This window comes from Pinus tabuliformis, chromosome 1_2, assembly GCF_031772625.1.
Source record: "Pinus tabuliformis cultivar Carrire ecotype Pingquan chromosome 1_2, CPIR1, whole genome shotgun sequence".
Classification (NCBI taxonomy): Eukaryota; Viridiplantae; Streptophyta; class Pinopsida; order Pinales; family Pinaceae; genus Pinus; species Pinus tabuliformis.
This window is the reverse complement of record NC_142298.1, coordinates 1142249171-1142269927: the sequence shown is the minus strand read 5'-3', so window position 1 is coordinate 1142269927 and position 20757 is coordinate 1142249171. Positions and strand designations below refer to the sequence as shown.

General features: G+C 40.6%; 1 pseudogene; it reads right to left on the bottom strand.

Annotated features, from left to right (window-relative positions):
- Nucleotides 1-15604: 15604 nt before the first annotated feature.
- Nucleotides 15605-19134, bottom strand: LOC149210229 (uncharacterized; annotated as a pseudogene).
- Nucleotides 19135-20757: the final 1623 nt, after the last annotated feature.

Here is a 20757-nt window from a genome sequence, read left to right as displayed (position 1 = left end):
ACACTACAATTAAAATCTTACCATCCTTTTCTTTGATGTAGACGGTGGGTTCTCCCTCACATTTGTTGAATTCATTTTCCAGTATATAGGAATCTATTCTACTGTACCATGCTCTTGGTGCTTGCTTCAGCCCATAAAGAGCTTTCTTCAATCTGCAAACTTTGTGTTCTTGGCCTTTCCTCTCATAGCCTAGAGGTTGTTCAATGTAAACCTCCTCCTTTCGACACTCCATTTAGGAACGTTGACTTCACGTCCATTTGGTAAACTTTCCATTTGTTTTGTGCTGCTATGGACAACACTGCTCTTACGGTTTCCATTCTTGCAACCTGTGCAAAAGTTTCCTCATAGTCTCTCCCATACTGCTGCTTGTATCCTTTGACAACTAGCCTTGCCTTGTGTCTTTCAATTTTGCCTTCAGCATTGCTCTTGATCTTATAGACCCATTTAACTCCAATGACTTCTTTACCTTTTGGTAGCTCAACCAAATCCCATGTCTTGTTTCTTTCTATGGCATTCATCTCCTCATCCATAGCTTCTATCCATTTCTTATCTTTGATTGCATCTTCGAAATGAATAGGATCATCAACATGAAAATACAAGGCAAAAAAAGAATTCATTCCTTCATCATAAATATCACTTAGATTTCTAAACTTCTTACCTCTTTCATTCGGTGTGCAAGTGCTTGAAGACGCACTTGAATTTCCTCCTTGTGGTGTGCTTGGAGTAGCACTCTCATTTGTCCTTAAGGGTGTTCCTTGTTGTCCTTGTGTTGGTGCTACTGTTTGGGGATGCATTTCAGCCATCTCTTCATCATGTTCATCATGAGACAAACAGTTTTTAACATTAACTGTTTTCTCTATGCTTCCATCCCAAGCTTCCTCCTCAATAAACTGAACATCTCTGCTCACAAATAACTTCTTGGTAGATGGGATATACAACCTATAAACTTTGGATTCCTCACTGTATCCAATGAAGATACATTTCTCCCCTTTGCTGTCCAAATTCTTCCTTAGCTGATCTGGAATATGTGCATTGGCCACACATCCAAAAACTTTCATGTGGGTGACTCCTTGCTTCCTCCCACTCCATGCTTCTTTCGGCACTTTGTTCATCACAACATTTGTAGGACACCTATTCAAGATATATACTGCACAGTTTACAACTTCAGCCCAATAATCATTTGGCAAATGTTTTGCCTTCAACATGCTTCTTTCCATATCCATAATGGTCATGTTCTTCCTTTAATCAACTCCATTTTGCTGCGGGGTATAGCTGGCTGTAAATTGCTTGTGAATTCCATTTTCTCTGAGAAACCGTAGGAATTCTTTGGAGACATACTCACCTCCTCTGTTTGTTCTCAAAACTTTGATGCGCAGACCACTCTGATTTTCCACAAGTGCTTTGAAATTTCGGAATTTTCCAAACACTTCACTTTTATTCTTCAAGAAATAAACCCAAGTCTTTTTTGTAAAATCATCAATAAATGTTAGAAAATATTGGCTGCCTGCTAATGATGGATTTTGCATCGGTCCACATAAATCTGAGTGGGCAATTTCTAAGGGTGCCTTTACCCTTATGCTTTTCCCTGAAGGAAAACTTTCTCTGTGTTGTTTTCACAATATGTAGCCTTCACAAAGGCTGTCCGGTTTCTCTATCAATGGTAATCCTCTTACCATTCCTTTTTTGCTCAGCAAGTTAAGACCTCCAAAGTTGATATGTCCAAATCTCAAGTGCCACAACCAATTTTCAGCCTTTGGCACACTTTGGAAGGCCTCTTGGGTAACTGCTGCAATTACTTCTTTGTTTTTCAAATCAGCCCTTCATCTGAGAGGGAACATTCTGTTCCTTGTCATCTTCACTTCAGCAATGCATCGCTTGCAGGGTGCTCTGTCCATGATGGTGCATATATTATTTTCAAAGAAAACACTGTAACCTTTTTGAACAAGCTGTCCAATACTCAAGAGGTTACTCCTCATTCCCGGAACATAATAAACATCTGCTATGGTTTTTCTTTCCCCTTTCTTTGTAAATATTTTAACTTCTCCTTTTCCCATAACATAGATTTTGCTATCAGTCCCAAGTGTGACTTGTGATTTCACACTTTTATCTAAAGCAGAAAACAAGGCTAAGTTTCATGTCATATGGTTACTACAACTGGAATCTAGAAACCATATATCTTCACTATTTGTTTCAGCCATATTACAAGCTAACAATACATTATCTTGACTGATATTTTCTCTAGTAATATTTGCATTAGATCTATTACTCACTTATGCTGCTTATTCCTACATTCACTGGCATAGTGCCCATATTTGTTTACAGTAATAACATTGGACATTGGATTTTTCATACCATTGTCCTTGACCATGATGTTTTCCTCTTTGTTGGCTGCTGTTGTGACCTTGGTTCTGATTTGGATTGCTGCTTCTTCCTTGAGCATTTGCAGGACTGTTCCTTCCACCTTTGTATTGGCTTCTGCCTCTTCCTCTCTTGTTTCCTCTGCCTTGACCTCTTCCTCTTCCAAAGGGCATCTGGGTCTTGAAGGCTTGCTCTAGAGATGAGTTTTCATTTCTACTCAACCTCTGCTCATGTGTTATCAGTGATGCATGAAGTTCATCAACTGAAAATTTTGAGAGATCCTTTGTCTCTTCTATGGTGGTGACAATCACATGGAACCTTGAGGGTAGGACTCTCAATATTTTCTCTACAATCCTCCTTTCTTCAAGAGTCTCTCCATGAGTCCTTATCTGTGTGACCAGACCAATTACATGTGTGAAGAATGAGTCAATATTGTCTGACTCCTTCATGCACAGGTTCTCAAAGTCTTTTCTTAGCAACTGTAGTTTTGTTGTCTTCACTCTCTCCATGCTTTGATAGGCTGTCATGAGAGTTTGCCATGCATATTTGGATGTCTTAGCTGCTACTATCCTTGGAAACACACTCTGGTCCACTGCTTGATACAACAATACACGGGCTTTTGAATCCTTCTTCCTATTGCTCTTCAGCAGATCCTTCTCTGCCTGAGTTAATCTGTTAAACTCATTTTCATCTCTTGGTTCTTCAAAACCATCCTCAACTAATTCCCATAAATCTTGTGAGGCAAACAGGGCTCTCATGGTTATTGCCCAGTAGTCATAGTTTTTCCCATTAAACTGTGGGAGCTGGGTATTAAACATACCCATACTAGTGCTTGTGCTAGCCATTCCTTGCATTTTCAGCTATGCTTCAAATTTTTGACAGTGTGTTTAAAAACATTGATTGTTTCTTCAGTAGTAACACAAGAAAAACGAACTTGAGAGAATACCTTGGATTCTTTTGCCGAGTCTTCACGCTGCTGGAGAAGTTGCTTCAGCAAAAGACCTTCCTTCAGCTTCTTTGACACCTTCAAAGAGCCTGAACTTGGATCCGATACCACTGTTGGGGATTTGATCTGTTAAAATCCCAAAAACAACATAAATTGCACATAGAGACAATGCTCTGTTTTTCTTTTCTCTAGGATCTTAGCACAGGGAAGCTTTTAAATCATTTCTGAGAACAGAGTATTACACACCCACAAAAGGATTTGTATTCATAAAAAAATGCCTGATACAGAATTCATCCTCTTTCACTCAGAGGGATTCACCAAAAGGAAAACACAGTGCAACTCTATTCATTCATTTCCCATTACATTCAGTATACTACGCTGCTGCGTATTACTAACATTCATTCACTTGCACTGCTGTGCTTCTACTCTATCACTCACACTCTCAACAACTCAACAAAAAAAAACTGATTACATTTTTTTTGAATCTGAATGGTTTAATGAACAGAAATGGAGTCCCATGCTATGAACTGCTCGAGGCTGTCCTTCTCGTCCTTGATTGAGTGGCATATTAACTGCGGTAGCTGAAAGTTCAATGTCTTCCTTCTTGGCCATATTGTGAATTGAAGGCTTCTGCCTGCTGCGCTGTACTGCTCCATGCTAGCTTTAATTAGCTTCGCGCCATTAAACAATCATGCCTGCTTTGCCATCAAAGATCAATGCATGCAAAACTTTTCTGTCGGGTCCGCCTTTCGGGTCGCATTTCATATCGCAGTCGGCCGATCCTCTGTTTCTTCATATATTTGAAAATATACAAAAATGCTGCAAAACACAAAATTGGCTTTGGGTGGATTTCAATCATTATACAACTCGGCTTTGGAAACACATCAGGGTCGATACCTCTGATCCTTTGCTTTTCCTTATATTTCGTTATATAACGAAAATACATAAAATATATTGAAAAATGCCCTGAGCGCGGACTTGAAAATTTATCAAAAAATCATTTATAATACTATCGGGTCCAATCCATCGTGTAAGGACCTAGATTTCTACCCAGACGCGGGCACGGTTGGGCGTGGGCGAGTCGACGGGCACGCGATGAACGAAGGCACGGGCGGACTCAGGCGCGCGGGTGGACTCAGGCACGCGGGCGGACTCAGGCGTGCGGGCAGACTCGGGCGCGGGCGGACTCGGGCGCACGGGCAGACACGGGCGTGCGGGCAGACTCGGGTGCGCGGGCAGGCGCGGGCATGCGGGCGCACCGGCGGCACACCCTGAACGATGGTGCGACGAAATGGCGAGTTCCATGCAACGAAACCATGGACAGTTTTACGACACTTATGAAATGCGATGGAATGATGGTCGATTTATACCTGATGTGCGTGGAAGGGATGTGCGGGCAGGCCGACATGTAAAAGTAAACGTATAAGGATATGTAACCATGTATTTGGGGGTCGGCTGGAGTGCCACCACCCACACATAAAACGCATATATATTAGCATGTGTTGAGGTTCATTTGGAAAACCAATTCGACTTAGCATCTTTCGCTCTAGAGACAAGTGCGCAGCTTCCTAAGGCGCAGGGGTAAAACAAGTGCAGAGCGCATAGCTCATGCGCTTGTGTTGTATGCGCATAAGGAAGTCTACACTTGGAGGTTGGGTGAAGGCGTGGGCAAGGTGTGCCCAATGTTCGGTCGAAAGTGTAGCTTTGTGCAGGACTTGGCAAGGGTGTTTTAAGTGGCTCGGGTGAACACACGCCCTTCGTGCAAGAGGTGCACAAGATTATAAAAGGCAGGGTTGCCTCCGATTGTAAAAATTGACTAGGTATGAGACTTGGTTTGGCCAATACATACTTTGTTATGAAACTAGTTCAAGAAAAGATAGAAAAGATAGATCAATGCCTTAGAATTCAGCCTCTTCGAGGGGGAAACCTCCTTTACATTACATAAATGAACAATTCTTGGATGATACAAATGACAAAACCTCCTTTCTATATATAGGAGTCTAAGGAGTCACAATATAATCCAGTCGACCTAACAATAATAATATAAAGCCACAAAAATAACAATAGAGGGATTCTATGGGGCACAGAAATAACAATATGGGGGTAATAGGGGCACAACAATATAAATAAGGGGTATAACTACAATAGTAATGGGGTAATCACTAGTATTATAGGGACCCAACATGCCCCTCTCCTTCAAAAAAGTGTTGTCCTCAACGCTTGAGTAGTTCTGGATACTTCTGCATAAAATTCTCATCCTCCCATGTGGAATCTTCAGCGGATAAGTTCTTCCACTTGATAAGATACTCTGAAATTGATCGATTTCGTAGCTGTCGAGTTCTTGTTTCTGTGACTGCTTCTGGTTCCAATATAATTTTTCCTTCCTCGTCAAGTTCTGGCAATATTGTTTGAATTGGGAGCTTGTCACCTATAACCTTCTTTAAACATGAAACATGGAAAACTGGGTGCAATCGAGAAGCTGCAGGAAGCTCCAATTTGTATGCCATAGTACCAATCTTTTGCAACACCTTGTACGGACCATAATACTTTGGTGATAATTTATTATCCTTCTTAGCTTGCTTTAGGGACATTTGCTTATATGGTTGTAGCCGTAGGAATACCCAATCACCTACATCAAAACTTCTTTCACTGCGATGTTGATCTGCCTGTTGTTTCATTCTATTTTGTGCCAACACGAGGTTATCCTTTAAGAGTTGGAGGACTTGTTGTTGATGTTCGATGTGATGTTCCACTGCCTGAACCTTAGAATTTTCTCTTAAATATGATGTGATGGATGGTGGTTGATACCCATAAAGTGCCATAAATGGGGTCATTTTTGTTGCTGTATGGAAGGAAGTGTTATACCACCATTCAGCCAGAGGCAACCATTTGACCCATTGTGTCTGTTTATCAGATACAAAGCAACGAAGATATCCTTCCAAACATTTGTTTACTATCTCAGTTTGCCCATCAGATTGAGGATGATAAGATGAGCTATGAGCTAACTGAGTACCAAGACAAGAAAATAATTCTGTCCAAAAATTTCCAGTGAAAATGGGATCTCTGTCACTTACAATAATCTTTGGGTTTCCATGTAGCTTTTGAACTGTTTCCATAAATGCAGTAGAAATTGTACTGGCTTTAAATGGAAACCTGTGATAAAATCCATTGAAACCTCCTCCCAACGTTGGCTTGGAATGGATAAAGGTTGTAATAGACCCGGTGTCTTAATTGTTTCAACTTTATTTTGCTGGCAAACCAAACATTCTGCCACAAACTTTTGAATATCTGATTTAAGGCCATCCCAAAAAAATTCCTTCTTAACCCTGTGGTAAGTTTTTAAAAATCCTGAGTGCCCTCCTAAGGGAGAAGTGTGCAATTCCATAAGAATCTTTTGTTTTAGCTGGGAATTCTTACAGAGGTATAAGCGATCTTTGTACCATAACGAATCATTTTGCCAGCTAAATGTATCAGAAGTACTGGAATCTTGTTGTAGCTTTCGAATAAGTGCCCACACTTCTTCGTCATTCTTCCATTCCTCCCTTGCTTCGTTTATCCAATCTGGTTGGATAATAGAAATGGCACACAACAATGCTTCCACATCCTCATCCTTTCTTGAGTCTGCCAACACATTTTGCTTCCCTTTTTTGTAGATGTTTCAAAGTCATAACCCAACATCTTTGTGACCCACTTTTGTTGCTCTTCAGAGGATAATTTTTGTTCTAAAATGTATTTAAGGCTATCATGATCCGTTTTTACCTTGAAGTGTCTTCCCATTAGGTAGGGTCGCCATTTCTTAAGTGCATGGAGTATTGCCAACATTTCCTTCTCATAAATAGCTTTGCTTAAAAACTTTCCCTTGATTGGACGACTTTCAAAAGCAATGGGTCTTTCATCTTGCATTAGAACAACACCAATTCCATTTCCTGAAGCATCACATTCCACAATAAAGGTTTTTGTGAAGTCCGGTGTAGCTAAGACCGGTGCTTGGCACATTGCCTCTTTAAGATGTTCAAAGGCCTTTGTTGCTTCCGGAGTCCATGAAAATGAATCTTTCTTCAATAATGTTGTTAGAGGTGCTGCTATTCTCCCATAATTCTTAACAAACTTGCGATAATACCCTGTCAACCCAAGAAATCCTCGCAGATGCTTTATGGATGTGGGGATTTTCCATTCCTTAATGGCTTTAATTTTGCTAGGGTCTACCTTAACTCCTTCATGAGATACAATATGACCCAAATATTCCACCTCCTGGACTCCAAAGAAACATTTGGATCTTTTTGCATATAATTGTTTCTCCTCCAATAGTTGTAGCACCCTGTCAACATGTTCAACATGATCCTTCCAAGACTTGCTGTAGATTAGTATATCATCAAAAAATACTAACACAAATTTTCTAAGGAATGGTTTGAAAATTGAATTCATCAAACCTTGAAATGTTGAAGGTGCATTGGTAAGGCCAAAAGGCATGACCAAAAATTCATAATGACCCTCATGAGTTCTAAATGCCGTTTTCGGAATGTCTTCAATCTTCATTCTGATTTGATGATATCCCGAACGAAGATCCAACTTGGTGAAGTAAATTGATCCATGCAATTCATCCAGTAATTCATCAATAACAGGAATGGGGAACTTATCTTTAATAGTGAGCTTGTTGAGCTCCCTATAATCTGGACACATGCGCCATGATCCATCCTTCTTGTGCACCAATACTACTGGAGCTGAGAAAGAACTTTGACTTGGTTGAATTATACCAGCCTCTAGCATTTCTGCAACCATACGTTCAATTTCACTTTTTTGGACATAGGGATATCTGTACGGCCTGATGTTTGGAGGAACACTTCCTGGAATCAGATGAATAGCATGATCATGATCACGCATAGGTGGGAGACCTTTGGGAGTCTCAAATACCTTGGAATGATTGTCCAGGACTTTTTGGAGATCTGGAGAAATAGATGATTCCAATGTGGAAACATCTAGCGAACATAATTGTGCAATTACACCTCTTTGCTCCTTTTTTAGAAGCTTTGTCATGCCATTAGAGCTGATTATCTTTCCTGGTTTCCCTGCAATACCCCTTAATTCAACTTCCTTTCCTTCCGTAGAAAATTTGATGAAAAGTTCTTGAAAATTAAAAGCTATTGTACCCAAGGATTGTAGCCATTGGACTCCTAGTACAACATCAGCACCTCCCATTGGAATGGAAAGCATTGGGCTAGTCAATACATATTCTCCCATGGATAGCTTGATATTATGGCACTTTCCAGAGCAATTTATTGTTCCTCCATTTGCAATCATCACTTGACACTCTGGTGCTGGATATAGGAAGCAATTCAATTCTTTTGCTACCCTACAATGAATAAAATTGTGGGTGCTTCCTGAATCAATCAACACTATTACCTTTTTCTTCTTGATTTGTCCTTCTATCTTGATGGTTTGAGGAGTGGTAATTCCCGCCAATGCATTACAAGATATGGTCGGATTTATTTTTTCTTCATCTAGGCTTTGTTCCTGGAGTATATCTTCTTCTTTTGACCTTTCTTGCTCCTTTTCTTCTTCCTCTTCACAATCTATGTAGAATAATTTCTTCTCAGCACACTTATGACCTTTAGTGTATTTGCTATCACAACTGTAACAAAGCCCTTTTGCTCTTTTTTCTTCCAATTGTTGTGGTGTCAACCTTGTAGGTTGTGGAAGACTAGGGGCAACAACACTTCCGTCTTTATAGTTGTGAGTGGTATGCTTCCTGGTTGCCATAATTTTGCTTTCCATTTTTCTTGCTAACCTGAATGCCTTCTCTAATGAATCAGGTTCCCAAAGGCGAACATCATGTTGGATATTATCCTTTAAAGACCCTATGAACACATCAATCCTATGCTCCTCTGGAATATCTTTTACCCTTATGTTCAATTTTTGGAACTCCTCAATGTGCTCCATTACTGAACCCTTTTGTTTGAGACTTATCAATTGGCTAAAAAAAGTGTTGCTTTTTGTATCTTCATAATGTGCTATCAATTCTTCCGTAAAAATTGCCCAAGTGATAAATTGTTTACGAGAGCAAAGCCATTGATACCATACAAACTGATTTGGTTCCAAATATACAGTTGCCATACGTACCTTTTGTGTGTTTTGCACATTATTGAGATCGAAGAATTGCTCCATCTGTAATATCCATGTGGCGGGATCCTTGCCATCAAACTTCCTCATATCGATTTTTGGAATATGGTGATTCTTCGATCCAACATTAGTGTCTATGGAATCATGATTAACATTTCTTTTGTTCTCATCATGAGTTTCCTTTACTACATTTTCACCATTAGTGACACTTTTTTGTAGCAACTTCTTCAATTCTTCCATGTCTGTCTTCAAATCTATCTTCAAATTTGCCATCGAATCCTCCATCTTAGCTTCCATGTCCTTTATCTTAGATTCCACGCCATTTATCTTAGATTCCACACCATTTATCTTAGCTTCTGTTAGCTTTTGTGAGCGTGACATTTGTTGCACTTGTTCTTGTAATTTTGATATATCATGTAGCATTTCTTCCTCTTCTTCATGAGTCATGCTAGAGCTTTCAGGTTCCTTACTAGGTGTTTGCATTTTCTTTCCTTGGGGCATCAGTTACCGATAATAATGCTTTACTATGCCCTTTGAATTCCGTTAAACCAAGCTTACACAAAAATTTAAAAAAAACTACACACCGTTTTTTCACTTTATAGAAGCCTGATATTGAATCTGATGTATCTCTGTAATTTCCAATCATCCAGTTCTGAAATTGCTACCTGTAGTATCCTTCTGCGTCCTCTTTCCAATGCCACAAGTCTGAGCCAAATTGGATTCTCCAAGGAAGAGTTATGTGAAATCTCCCACAGTGACTTGCTTTTAGACTAGTTCAGTAGAGCGAACTTGTACGACGTGCCACGAGTCACTGTTTCAACCTTTGAATCTGAAACACACACAAAAGAAACTACAGTCCGTCCTCTTTCTGTACCTTCTTACAAAATTTCAATCCGATCCCCAGAGAGAAATGTATGACGATTTTCCCCAGGTCACCTGTTTTGAATGTAATTTAGGAGTCTGCAAAAAGACCAACTTCCTCAGATCATATCTCCGCAAATATCGCGCTAAAAGCTCTGAAATTCAGACCCAAGGTTCAGAGCGATTTCTTCTCAAATGGGTTTTTTTTGCGACTTCTGAAACGTCACAGAAAAAAAGTTATAGCGAAAATACCACGATGACCTGTTTGGAGCAGCGAAACCCTAGAATCCAAAGCTCTGATACCAAATGTTATGAAACCAGCTCAAGAAAAGATAGAAAAGACAGATCAACGCCTTAGAATTCAGCCTCTTCGAGGGGGAAACCTCCTTTACATTACATAAATGAACAATTCTTGGATGATACAAATGACAAAACCTCCTTTCTATATATAGGAGTCTAAGGAGTCACAATATAATCCAGCCGACCTAACAATAATAATATAAAGCCACAAAAATAACAATAGAGGGATTCTATAGGGCACAGAAATAACAATATGGGGGTAATAGGGGCACAACAATATAAATAAGGGGTATAACTACAATAGTAATGGGGTAATCACTAGTATTATAGGGACCCAACACACTTGCACATTGTAAATTGATATTCTTAATATATTACCGAGCAGACTCATATTACAGGGAGTTTCCGCTCCCTTTATACTGTTGCAATTTTTGTCTCTTTTATAATTGTTGAATGATAATGAATGAGTATGGGTGTTCATTGGTATAAAGGATAAATGAATTTTACTTGGTTTCCAAACACAAACTAAGTAATGTTAAAGTGAAGTAGGTGTAGTCCATGAATGTTAGTATTGGTGAAAAGAAAGCATTCGGTGGTGCCGCACCTTGCTACAAGCGGTTGGAAGACTACCGCAGGTGTAGGAGCGTGACAGGTGGTATCAGAGCTAGTGCCAGAGAGCTGGTGTTGGTGTTGAAGTGTTGAAGCTGATACACACCTGCACTTCGTGACAGGTGGTATCAGAGCAGCTGATTCAGGGTATTGAAGGGTGAAGCTGTTGGATGGTCGAGACTAGATCGGAAAGGAAGAAAAAGCTATTGGAGATGGCAGCTGGGTCTCATGTTGGGTCTAGCCAAGAACAAGATACTTTAGCACTCATGGAGAAGATGCTGTTGAGAATGGAAGCCATGGAAACTCCCTAGGATAAGAAGGTGGATTTGCTCACTAAAGAGCAAGAGGCCAACTCAAAGTTGAAGGAAGAGTTTGATGAGCTCCGGACACAGCATGAGTACACTGATATTATGTGTACACAACTTGAGATAAGGGTCAAAGAGGTTGAAGAAGTAAGGGATCAGGGTCTTGGAGAGATCATGAACATGAAGAAATCTCTTGATGAAGCAAAGGATGAGCTTGCGGTGTTGAAGAAGGTCGTGAGGCATAACTCAGGTGGAGGAGTGCCTCATGTGAAAGTCAAGGAACCAGAGTCTTATGATGGCGCAAGGAATGCAAAAACTCTTGGCAACTTTTTGTGGGACATGGAGCAGTACTTGGAATGGTTGGGTCTATCGGATGGTGAGATACAAGTCAAGGTGGCTGCTCAGTTCTTAACAAAGGATGCTAAGATGTGGTGGCGAAGGAGGGTGGACCAGATTGCTAATGGCAGTGTTGATGACATCACTTCGTGTGATGAAATGAAGAAGGCTTTGCAGACCCATTTTAGTCCTCAGGATGAGACATGGGAAGCAAGGACAAAGATCAAGTACATAAAGCAAACCGGAAGCCTACAAGCATATCAGCGAGAGTTTTCAAGTGCAGCTCTGGAACTTCCCGACATGGCGGAGAGGGATAAGGTGTTCAACTTCATTATTGGGTTGAAGCCTTGGGCACGCAATGAGGTGAAGAGGCAAAAAATTAGGACACTTGAGGAAGCTTTTGTTGTGGTTGATAGGTTGGTGGATCACTATGATGAGACTTCTGATGACAAGAAGAAGAAGTCCAATAAGCCGAAGGAAAAGAAGAAGGATGATGCTTTGAAATCGGATGATAGTTCGAAGACGAAGAAAGCCTTGAAATGTTGGATTTGTGCTGGACCACACACGGTGAAGAGTTGTCCTTCTAAACCAAAGGTGGCTGCTATTGCACAGTCTGATTAAAAGAATGAAGGTGCTTCTATGGGGATGATGCAAATACTTAGTGCTTCTGTTACTATAGAAGAAGTCTCTAAGAGAGATCCCGAAAGGAACAAATTGGAGTATGTTCAGATGAAGGTTGGGGTGTTGATATACTCACTATGGTGGATAGTGGGGCTTCTCACAACTTCATGGGCGAAGATACTGCGAGAAGAATTGGGCTGAAGTTTGTACCAGCAAAGGCACAAATGAAGATAGTGAATTCTCCTCCTATTGAGATTCTTGGTATCGTTGAACGGGTGGACACTACACTTGGTGAATGGATCGGGAAGGTGGACTTCACTATAGTACGGATTGATGATTATGAGGCTGTATTGGGGATGGAATTCATGAAACAATTTGATGCTATGGTTGTTCTACATTTGAAGAAGCTCTATATTTATGATGGAAGGGAAGATGTACCCATTGGTGTGCCAACCATTGGTGTGACAAGGCCTGATTGTAAATTGGGAGTGATGCTAATGGAGGATAAGGAGAAGGTGAACAAGCGGTTGTCTACTGTTGAGACAAAGCTTGCTAAGCAGTCATTGGTCATTAGATTACTTTCAGATAGCATCTTGGATTTGACAAGAAGGCTAGAGTTGGTGGAGGATGATGATGATGATGATGAAGCATATGTGAGGCCGGATGTCTAGAGGGAAGACCAGGTTGCTTATCTACAAAGGATGGAGACTGAAGATCATGATAGGTGGATCGAGTTGATTAGTGAGGTAGAGCCTTCAAGCTCTACTCCCTCTACATCTTCTTAGATGGATAAGGAGATGGGCTCATTGCTAGCTGCTCATGGCAGTGAGTCCTTAAAGCATATGGAGCAGGTATGATGGTGCAAGGATGGCTTGGCATCAAGCATCATGACATGTTGCAGATGAGATGGATGGAGTTCCATGGACCTGAGCATGGATTATGGATATAGATTCTTGATGAGTCAAAAATGTGGTAGATGTTTGAGGAATGACTGATGATGGCATGGAGATGTTCACTCTCATGGATTGAGCGTGACAGTGAGATTAGCTATCCAACTAGTTCAGACATGGGGTCGCGAAGTGTGCAGAGATATGTCAGCATTGTGTTGGAGTATCATGACGAAGGTTCACATGGGGACACATGATGAGGACAACACGAGATGTTGCAATGGAGATTGTGACAAAGGGGTTGGTAATCATGGATCGAGATGACATCTGATGGAGAGCATACCGTTGAGGTGCATACCTTGATATGGTGAGCTTGGTGGCAGCTGGTCACTAAGTCGAGACATGGTGGGGATAAGATTCGACATATGTTGCAGGGATGTTTGCCGTATGTGGAGAAGTCGATATCATGGATAGTGATGATCTTGGTGGATAGCTACCGGGATGGTATGTTGTCGAGGATGACAACGATTTCAGGTGGAGGAGGATGTAAGGACCTAGAGTTCTACCCGGACGCGGGCGTGGTTGGGCGTCGGGTGAGTCGACATGCGCGCGGTGAATGAAGGCGTGGGTGGACTCGGGCGCGCGGGTGGACTCGGGTGCGCGAGCGGACTCGGGCGCCTGGGGCGCGCGGGCAGACTCGGGCGCGCAGGCAGACACAGACGCGCGGGCGGACTCGGGCGGGTACGGGCGCTTGTGCGCACCGACGGGCGCACCCTGAACGATGATGCGACGAAACCATGGACAGTTTTACGACACTTAGGAAATGCGATGGAACGATGGTTGATTTATACCCGATGTGCGTGGAAGAGATGTGCGGGCAGGCCGACATGTAAAAGTAAGCGTACAGGGGTATGTAACCATGTATTTGGGGGTCGGCTGGAGTGCCACCACCCACACAAAAAACGCATATATATTAACATGCGTTGAGGTTCATTTGGACAACCAATTCGACTTGGCATCTTTTGCTCTAGAGACAAGTGCGCAGATTCCTAAGGCACAAGGGTAAAACAAGTGCAGAGCGCATAGATCATGCGCTTGTTTTGTATGCGCATAAGGAAGTCTACACTTGGAGGTTGGGTGAAGGCGTGGGCAAGGTGTGCCCAGTGTTCGGTCGAAAGTGTAGCTTTGTGCAGGACTTGGCAAGGGTGTTTTAGGTGGCTCGGGTGAACACCCGCCCTTCATGCAAGAGATGCACAAGATTGTAAAAGGCAGGGTTGCCTCCGATTGTAAAAATTGACTAAGTATGAGACTTGGTTTGGCCAAGACATACTTGCACATTGTAAATTGATATTCTTAATATATTATCGGGCAAACTCATATTACAGGGAGTTGCCCCTCCCTTTATACTGTTGCAATTGTTCTCTTTTATAATTGCTGAAGGATAATGAATGAGTATGGGTCTTCATTGGTATAAAGGATAAATGCATTTTACTTGGTTGCGAAACACAAACTAAGTAATGTTAAAGTGAAGTAGGCGTAGTCCATGAATGTTAGTATTGGTGAAAAGAAAGCATTCGGTGGTGTCATACCTTGCTAAAAGCGGTTGGAAGACTACCGCAGGTGTAAGGGCGTGACACATCGAGTCGGATGCATGCCTTATACAAAAGCCCCACTCCTTTGGTTTCGCCGATAGCGAAGTGCCGATAGCGATATCGGCGATCACTCATCGCACAATAACAAAGCCCTTTTGTAAGTCCTCCATTGCAACTTCGCCGATGCGATATCGGCGATCGCTCGTCGGCAATATTTCATATCGCCGCACTGCCTTCCTTCGATGCTCCAACCTGCCAATATGCCCACTTGCCAATACGCCGACGCAATCTGGACCGTTGATCGGTTAGATCCGACGGCTGAGATTAAAGCGGATTCTTAAGCTTGTAATTTTGATTTTTACATGATTTTGGAGTGTTTTTTCCTCCCGATCCTTGATAATTTGAGCTGTTTTGTTAGGTATACATGCGCACGGTCATTGTCTTTATGCTGCTGCACGGCTCAACTGTTGCGCAGTTGAAATTATATTTTCAACACACAACTCTGACGAACAACTCCACCATTTGAGGGATCGAAACGATGACGATGTTAGTGTCGGCTGTGCGTTCGACTTTCAGACCAAAGGAAGGTTCTTTCCACAGCTAGAGGTATTCCGGTGTCACGGTGAAGACCTGGCCGTCGAAGGCGAAGTAGAGGTGATCGACATTGTCATCCTATTTGAACACTTTGGTTGCACCCACTATAAAGGTATGAGTACCGAACATGATTCCCAGGGATTGAACCCACGTGTAATCCCTGGTTCTCCCTTCAGGTCTCTTGCCAATAAAATGAGCGTTGATTTGCAGATTTCTGTCGGAAACCATACAGAAATCCTCGTTGCTGTTACCATGGAAGTAGAACATGATACCGTCCCCTCCTATGAAGCGAGGCTCGTAGCAAATGGCTCATCTTCATCGCAATTTGGCTTCCTCCCTGCAAATATAAATGAAATGACGTTCAGAACTTAGAAAGAGATTGGAGTTTTAATGAAGTGGGAATTGGACTTGCAATTTGCCGAGGTTTAGATGGACTCGATAGGAAGCAATTAGGTTTATGGATTGGTTTTAACACGATAAATAACTGATACATTTGTCAGATAGAAACTTAGATTTATACCTTTACCTTGACGTACTATTACATCTTTTCACATAATTTGAAGGAAATAAACAAAAATTTAGAGGATCTGAGTCTTTCCAATATTTAATAAATTTAAATGGAAATCTATAATTAAAAATGAAAATATATTTATTTATTTATTCTTTATAGTTAAAGTTTTCTATTGTTTTTCAAACAAAATTATATCTATATTGAACTTTTCGGTGTCTTGGTATACAATAAAGGAAATCAGAGTAACAAAAAAATAGGAAGATTTTATTCCATAAAGAGCTGATCATAAATACGGTAACTATTTCCAATGCTTATGTTGCTAGTAAATATAAAAATAGTAGATAACAAAATAGGCCCACGACTTAGCTGGGTTTGCCCCTTATATAGCCAAAAAACACCTAAATATTCCCAGGGACGGAGGATAAGATTGATGCTCAAATGCATTTAGAAATGCTAAAAGCAATTATGAGGATGTTGACACGTCAATACGGTCTGGTCCTTGAGTTAGGGATGCCTACCTCTAAAGAATGTATCCTGATTTCACGCTAATTTGTTGCCCATGTCAAGATGATCCAGTTGTATTTTGTCAAGCTTTACAACCATGTCTTACTTCCCTTCATTTCATTCAAGGAGGAATTTTCCAAGTAATGTCTTATTTCATCAACATAGCTTGATAGTGTGGAGGCAAGGATTTTGCTAGCTTGTGATACGACCATTTTCTAACAACCACCAAAGATAGGACTCTAGATACATGATCCATTTCACGGTCTTCCTCAACCATGTGAATTTATTTTAATATCTTGGGTAGACTTTGCATACAATAAAGGTGAGTATGCATGCCACAATTGATATGACCATTCTCTAACAACCACCAAGGATAGGACTCTATATACATCATCCATTTCACGGTCTTCCTCAACCATGTGAATTTATTTTTATATCTTGTGTAGACTTTGTATACAATAAAGGTGAGTATGCATGCCACAATTGTTGGTAGGTTTAGGAGAGCAAGTTCCCTATCAACGAAAAGGAGAGGGAACAAAGGAGTTTTAGATGGGGAGTGAAATGTAAAAATAGTGGCTCTGAGAGATAAAAATAAAGAAAGGAATAGGGTTTTATTGTGGTGTGGAAGCCAAAAGAGTGGGATGAGATGCCCATATAGAAAATGAGAAGAGAATTTAAGCCCGAAGGAAAATAAAGGAAATAGAAACTAACCACCTTAAATAAGGATATGCACAGAGTCTTTCTGAAGCCCAAAGCAATTGACGAAAAACTGGAAAATGAAATTTCAACATGAGAATTGGTAAGAAAGGAGAATCAAACATGAACATGGAATAGCAACTGAACTACTTCCATATAAATAGGATGAAAATTATTGTATACACGTTGAGACGAGGTGAAAGACTTAAAGAAAAACATCAAGAACACATAATTGCCATATATCAAACACTAAAAATTTTACTTTAAATTATGAGATTTCTCATAAGACAATTATCTAGAACCTTCACATTGAGCCAATCTTTATAGTGAATGAGCATTGAGTAGTGTAACATCAAAAAATAGGTTGAAATGAGAGAAACCAAGTTTAAACTTAATGAAGTAGGTTGGCTAAAGCTCCCTCATCCATGGTCATAAAAGATAATACTTTTTTTTTCAAATAAACAAAAAAACAAAACAATGCAAATAAAAAGGGAATGGCTCACAGCAACAGCTTAGACAGTTTTTTTTAATTGTATTAGTTTGCATACGTCCTTATTATTATTTTAATGGATATTGACAATATTTTTAAATAGTTTTTATTTTGCTAATTAATTTTATTTTAAAACAATAAATTAAATCTCCACCCAAAACAATCACTAAATCTGAACTTCCTAAAAATTCACTATTTATATAACTACTAAGTAATCTAATTTTCAAACAAATTACCAAACCAGTTCAACTACCCTATAGATTATGACATCCACGTACAGTAAAATCCACTTCTACCAACAACAATCTAAATCCCTCTGCACGACCCAATTTACTTCCCCAACGAATCACTAAACCAGTTCAACCACCCTATAGATTATGACTTCCACGTAGAGGAAAATCCACTTCTAGCAACAACAAACTAAATACCTATCCATGAACCAATTTACTTCCACAACGAATCACCAAACCAGTTCAGCTACCCTATAGATTATGACTTCCACGTACAGTAAAATCCACTTCTAGCAATAACAATCTAAATCCCTATCCATGAACCAATTTACTTCCACAACGAATCACCAAACCAGTTCAACTGCCCTATAGATTATGACTTCCACGTACACTAAAATCCACTTCTACCAACAACAATATAAATCCCTATCCATGAACCAATTTACTTCCACAACGAGCCTAAATCCCTATCCATGAACCAATTTACTTCCACAACGAGCTGTTTCATTATTTTAGAAAGCAATGGAGTTTACTGCAAACAGTAATGACTTAAATCCCTGAGACAGTTTGAGCTGTTTCATTACCATTACCAAAAAACTTAGAAATTGCTACTAGCAATAAGAATTTAAACTCCAGATAAACCTCTAATAAGCGAATTTAACTCGGCCAGAGCTGCTTCATTTATTAAAATAAAAGGAAAAACGGTGAAGCCACCGCTAACGGGAGCAATTTAGATCCCTTCGCATTGCCCCTAATACTCAATAAAAGAGCCACATCATTCTCTAGAAACAATTTAAATCCCATATCATTGCGCTTAACCAGTCAGTTTGCATTCACATGAAGCCGTTCCATTAACAAAAAAGAAAAAGTAGAGTTCGTTACTGTCAGCAACAATTTTACAAAGCACCCAGAGTTATTAAGATCCTGCAGATCTTGGATACTCACATCGGCAGGATGTCCTGCAATTTGCACCACAGTCGACAAAGCATGCGAGGTGTGAGAAGTTTTTGGGTCGTTGTTCAGGGCATTCATCTGGGCATTCTAGAATTTTTTGAAAGCATGTGGGCGCGTCCATTTCTTGGTCATCACACAGAATACGCTGTCCTCCCAATCTCGGCTGTGATGCAAACGCAATGTTGATGTACTTCAGAAAACAAGCTATAACCAGGACGGCCATTGCTTCCTTAGGGTAAACCCTGCCTGTTAAATGTGTAATTTCAACGCAGCCGAAAACCACCAAACAAAACCATCTATCTTGTTCGCACCGCCTTTTGGCAAAGGCTGTTTTTCCTTGGAGCCCTCCGAACACTCTCACCTGCCGCCACGCGTCTCTTGTACGAACCCCCCAAAACCATTTTCCCCGGACAGTAAAGTTCGTTTGTTTTGCCCGAGGTTGGTGTGCGAACCTCGTTGGATCAGCCAAGTGATCTGGGCACGAAATCTTCGCCGTTGATCTCCGGAAGGTGCACGGGCCCATGTCAAATCGATTGTTGCGTGGAGTGAATGATTTTTCCGTTGACCGCCGTAGTGGAATCAATGGTCTTTAATGTGTCTTCGTAGATATTAGGTGGAGGCTTTAATTTTGATTATGGGCATATGTCCCATATGGTATACGTTTCATGTTTTTTTTACGGCACGTAAAGTTTTTTTATGTGTGTTAGTTGTATGTTTTAATAGGCATGTTTTTATGTGTTAATTTTTTTATGTATGACACACGGGAAGAAAAATGTGTGTGTGTTCGCAGCAGCGAAATAGAACAGAGAGTTGTATGCACAATCATAAGGAACAGATTGTAATGCTCTTGTCAGGTATGTAAGAAAACCATGTGTGGTTTTTGCACAAGCAGTGCATAAAGAAAATGGTGGTGCGTGTTCCTTTTTGTAACTCTGTAAGTTTTGTTTTTACAGCAGTATGTAAAAGTGTTTTACACCAGTAAATGTGAATGGAGGTTTTACAGCAGTAAAAGTTATTGGGAATTTTCCAGCAGTGTAAATTCTTATATGAAGACAGAGTGAATTTTTTTTTGTTTTAATGAATAGAAATCTTTTATGGTGAAATACTCTGTTCCTCAAAAAAAATTAAGCTGTCTGTGCACAAGAAGATCCTGTGGAGGAAAAACAGAGCATTGCCTCTGTGTGTTTGAATTTATTTGGTTTTTGGTATTTTCTCCAATTAAAAATACCCAACAGTGGTATCGGAGCAAGGCTTAGGCTCTTTGTAGGAGACAAAGAAGCTGAAGGGAGAAGGTTGTTGCTGCAGCAAAACCTCTCAGGCAGACAGAAGACTCAGACAGCGAAGGATTCAGGTATTCCCCAAAAGCATTTCTCTTGTTATTGCAGAAGACAGTCAGTTTTTTAAAAAAAACACAGTCAAGGATTTAAAACCATAGTTCAAGATGCAAGGAATGGCAAGCACAAGCATGGGTATGTTCAACACCCAGCTCCCACACTTTAATGGGAAGAACTATGACTACTGGTCTATAACCATGAGAGCTTTGTTCATCGCTCAAGATATATGGGAACTAGTAGAATATGGGTTTGAGGAACCAGCAGATGAAACTGAGTTTAATGCATTAACTCAGGGAGAGAAGGATCAGTTGAAGCTCAATAGGAAGAAGGATGCAAAGGCCATTGTCTTGTTGTATCAAGGAGTGGACCAGAGTATATTCCCAAGGATAGCAGCAGCTACAACATCACATGAAGCATGGCAAACTCTCAAGACAGCCTATCAAGGCATGGAGAGAGTGAAGACAGCAAAATTGCAAATGCTGAGAAAGGATTTTGAAAACTTGAACATGAAG